Genomic DNA, 5,414 nt, shown 5'->3' with positions numbered 1-5,414 from the left:
TTAAGCCCTCACTGCCGAGTAGAGAACAGAAGCCTTAGGTACTGAGAATAGCCACCCCATCCCCACCCTCCCAGAGCTTGCCCTGCCCCCAGCTGCCGGGTGCTAGAAGTGGAACAGTAGCAGAGTCAGATCAAAAGAACGGAATATTTGCTGTTCTGAGAACTGTGGAACGCAGACACAGATTTGCAGCCCAACTAGTCCGGCAAAGGGGAGAGAGCTCTGGAAGCAGGACCAGCTGTGGTGGTGGTCGCTGCCATTGCTCTGGGCCACCTCTCACAACTCACCCTGCCCGTGGCCTGACATATCTATGCGGATCCCTGCAGGAGTCAAGAGAACTGCTGAAACACACGGGCTCTGAATCTTGTGCAGGAAGAGCTTTGGAACTTCAAAAACTCTCAGCATACCCACAGGGACACTGCACCCTGTGACTTAGGTCAACTATTAACAGAGGAGACGCCCATCTGCCAGGGAATTCCCCCATTGTGTGAAAAGCTGGAATAGTGCAGAGAAAACATAGCACTACAGTGCGTGAGAGAAAAAAAGGCTGCAGTGGGAGAGAAAACAAAACATTCTACCAACAAGTACTGGAAAACAAAAGAAAGACCTCTTCCTATCAACTTGTTGCAGAAGCCACTCCTGTAGATGTCTTGGAAGAGAAATAATAAATCATTAATTGCCATGAATAACCAAGGCAACAAGACAGCTAAGAAAGGAAGTGAAAAGTCTCCAGAAAATGAACTTAAAGATATGAAAATATGTGACTTAAGTGACAGAAAACTCAAGATTGCAGTTCTGAAAAAATTCAATGAGATGAAAGAAAACACAGAAAGGCAGTTAAATGAACTCAGAAACTCAATCAAAGAACAGCATGAGCATTTTACGAAAGAGATTGAAATTTTAAAAAAGAACCAAATAGAATTTCTGGAGATTAAGAACTCAATAGAAGAAATTAAGAATGAAATAACCAGCTTAGGTAGTAGAGTTGACCAGATGGAGGAAAGAATCAGTGACATCGAAGATAGAAACCTGGAAATGACATGATGGAAGAAGAGACTTGAGACTTAAAAGAAATGAAAGAACTCTACAAGAACTTCCTGACTCCATCAGAAAGAGCAATATAAGAATAATGGGCATACCAGAAGGAGAAGAAAGAGAGAAGGGAACAGAGAATATATTCAAACAAATTGTCGATGAGAACTTTCCATACTTATGGACAGAACTGGATCCTCGAATCCAAGAAGCAAATAGAACACCTAATTACCTCAAGCCCAACAGGCCTTCTCCAAGGCACATTGTATTGAAGCTGTCAAAAATCAATGACAAAAAAGAATCCTCAAGGCAGCCAGGGAAAAGAAGACGTAATCTACAAGGAAAGCCTATTAGAATATCATCAGATTTTCAGCAGAAACTCTACAAGCCAGGCAAGAGTTGCAACAAATATTCAAACTATTGAAAGAGAGAAATTATGAGCCAAGAATAATATATCCAGCAAAGATATCGTTTAGAGATGAAGGAAGAATAAAGACTTTTCCTGACATATGGTAGCTGAGGGAATTTTTTTAACACTACGAACTGCACTACAAGAAATACTGAAGGAACCTATTTGACCAACATCGATAGGGATAATTTGTGGCAACCAAAACATAAAAAAGGGGAGAGTAAATGCCTGAACTGGAATATGGAAATGGGGAAAGTAAGCATGCTGAAGAAAATGGAATACTCTAAATATCAAACTTTCTTTTACATAAACTTAATGGTAACCACTCAAAAAAATCCAGAACTGAAATATATACTAATAAAAGAAGAAACAGAGGGAAACATCATAGAATACCACCACACAGAAATAATAAGCAACAACAAAAGGCAAAGAAACAATGGGGACATAGCCTTACCAGAAAACTAAAGATAGAATGACAGGAAATCCTCACATATCAATAATCACCCTAAATGTAAATGGACTGAACTCACCAATAAAAAGGCACAGAGTAGCAGATTGGATCAAAAAACTAAACCCAACCATATGCTGTCTCCAAGAGACACATCTCAGCTACAAGGACAAGCATAGACTCAAAGTGAAAGGGTGGAAATTGACACTCCAAGCAAATGGTACCCAGAGAAAATCAGGTGTAGCCATAATGATATCAGATGAAACAGACTTCAGGGTGAAAAGATAACAAGAGACAAAGATGGACATTTCATAATGGTAAAGGGGACTATACAACAAGAAGACATAACAGTCATCAATATTTATGCCCCCAATCAGGGAGCACTGAAATATACCAAGCAACTACTAACAGAACTAAAGGGAGAAATTGACCAAAACACAATTATACTAGGGGACTTAAATACATCATTGACAGCTATGGATAGATCATCCAAACAGAAAATAAATAATGAAATAGCAGCTCTAAATGACACATTAGATGAAATGGACATAATTGACATTTATAGAGCACTTCATCCTAAAACATCAGACTATACATTCTTTTCTAGTGTACATGGAACATTCTCAAGGATAGACCATATATTGGGACATAAAATCAGCCTCAGCAAATTTAAGAAGATTGAAATCATACCAAGCATATTCTCTGATCACAAGGCTTTGAAATTGGATATCAACTGCAAAAAGAAAGCAGGGAAAAACACAAACACATGGAGATTAAACAACATACTTTTAAAGAATGACCAGGTCAAAGAAGAAATTAGAGGAGAGATCAAAAGATACATAGAAACCAATGACAATGAAAATCCATCCTACCAAAATTTTGGGGATGCAGCGAAAGCAGTTCTAAGAGGGAAATGTATATCATTACAGGCCTATCTCAAGAAACAAGAAAACTCCCAAATAAATAACCTCATGTTACACCTTAAAGAACTAGTAAAAGAAAAAATGAAACCGAAGGTCAGCAGAAGAAAGGAAATAACAAAAATCAGGGCAGAACTAAATGAAATAGAGAACAAAAAGACAATAGAAAAAATTAATGTGACAAAGAGCTGGTTCTTTGAAAAGATTAACAAAATTGACAAACTCTTGGGTAGACTCACTAAGATAAAAAGAGACAAGACACTAATTAACAACGACAGAAATGACAAAAGGGAAGTTAAAAGCTAAAATAAATGAATGGGACTATATGAAACTTAAAACCTTCTGCACAGCAAAAGAAACCATCGACAAAACAAAGAGGCAACCAACTGAATGGGAGAAGATTTTTGCAAACAGTGCCTCCGATAAGGGGCTAATATCCAAAATATACAAGAAACTCATGCAACTCAACAACAAAAAAACAAACAACCCAATTGAAAAATGGGCAGAGAGCCTGAAGAGACATTTCTCCAAAGAGGACATGCAAATGGCAAATAGACATGAAAAAATGCTCAACATTACTAATCATCAGAGAAATGCAAAATACAACCACAATGAGATATCACCTCACCCCAGTCAGAATGGCTATCATCAAAAACACAAATAGTAACAAGTGTTGGAGAGGCTGTGGAGAAAAGGAACCCTCATATACTGTTGGTGGGAATGCAGACTGGTGCAGCCGTTATGGAAGGCAGTGTGTAGGTTCCTCAAAAAATTACGAATAGAATTGCCATATGACCCAGGAATCCCTTTCCTGGGTGTCTACCAAAAAAATCTGAAAAGTTTATACATAAAGACACATGTGCTCCAATGTTCATTGCAGCTTTACTTACGGTGGCCAAGACATGGAAAGAACCAAAATGTCCTTCGATAGGTGAATGGGTAAAGAAGTTGTGGTACGTATACACAATGGAATACTATTCAGTGGTAAGAAAAGATGATATAGGAACATTAGTGACAACATGGATGCATCTTGAGAATATAATGCTAAGTGAAATAAGTCAGACAGAAAAAGCAGAGAACCGTATGATTTCACTGATATGTGGTATAGAAATCAAAAACAACATAAGAAGACAAACAAATGAGAAACAAAAACTCACAGACACAGACTATAGTTTAGTGGTTACCAGAGGGTAAGTGGGGGGTGGGTGGTGGGAGATGAGAGTAAGGGGGATCAAATATATGGTGATGGAAGGATAACTGACTCTGGGTGGTGAACACACAATGGGATTTATAGATGATGTATTACAGAATTGCACATTTGAAATCTATGTAATTTTACTAACAATTGTCAACCCAATAAATAAAAAAGGGGGGGGGAGTTATCAAGGACGCCACAGAAATACAAAGGATCATCCAAGAATACTATGAAGGACTATATGCCATCAAATTCAATAACCTAGAAGAAACGGACAAGTTCTTAAAAACATTTAGCCTCCAAGGCTGAACCATGAAGAACTGAAAAATCTAAACAGACCGATCACCAGTAACGAAATTGAATCAGTTATCCAAAACCTTCCCAAAAGCAAAACTCCGGGACCAGACGGCTTCACTAGTGAATTCTACCAAACCTTCAAAGAGGATCTAATACCAATCCTGTTCATACTCTTCCAAAAAATTGAAGAAGAGACAGTACTCCCTAACTGATTTTATGAGGCCAGCATTACCCTGATACCAAAACCTGGTAAGGACAACACACAAAAAAGAAAAATACAGACCAATATTGCTGATGAACACCGATGCAAAAATCCTAAATAAAATTCTAGAAAATTGAATACAACAATGCATTAAAAAGATTATTCATCATGACCAAATGGGGTTCATCCCCGGGGCACAAGGATGGTTCAACATCCACAAATCCATCAATATGATACATCACATAAACAAAATAAAGGACAAAAATAATATGATTATATCAATTGATGCAGAAAAAGCATTTGACAACATACAACATCCATTTATGATTAAAACACTTAATAAAATAGGTATAGAAGGAAAATAATTTAACATAATAAATGCCATATATGACAAGCTCTCTGCTAGTCTCATACTTAATGGTGAAAACTGAAGCCCTTTGCTCTACATTCAGGAACACGACAGGGCTGTCCACTATCATCTCTGCTTTTCAACAGAGATGGTGTTCAAATATATGGTGATGGAAGGAGAACTGACTCTGGGTGATGAACACACAATGGGATTTATAGATGAGGTAATACAGAATTGTACTCCTGAAATCTATGTAATTTTACTAACAATTGTTACCCCAATAAATTTAATTTAAAAAAATTAATTAAAAAAAAAAGGAAAAAAACATTTGCTGTGGCTGATTTTATGTCCCAATATATGGTCTGTCCTTGAGAATGTTCCATGTACACTAGCAAAGAATGTATAGCCTGTTGTTTTAGGATGAAGTGCTCTATAAATGTCAATTATATCCATTTCATCTAATTTGTCATTTAGGGCTGCTATTTCCTTATTTATTTTCTGTTTGGATGACCTATTCATAGCTGTCAATGATTTATTTAAGTCCCCTAGTATAATTGTGTTTTGG

This window comes from Rhinolophus sinicus, chromosome X (assembly GCF_036562045.2).
Source record: "Rhinolophus sinicus isolate RSC01 chromosome X, ASM3656204v1, whole genome shotgun sequence".
NCBI lineage: Eukaryota > Metazoa > Chordata > Mammalia > Chiroptera > Rhinolophidae > Rhinolophus > Rhinolophus sinicus.
The sequence above is the reverse complement of the archived record's forward strand: the minus strand, read 5'-3'. Positions refer to the sequence as shown.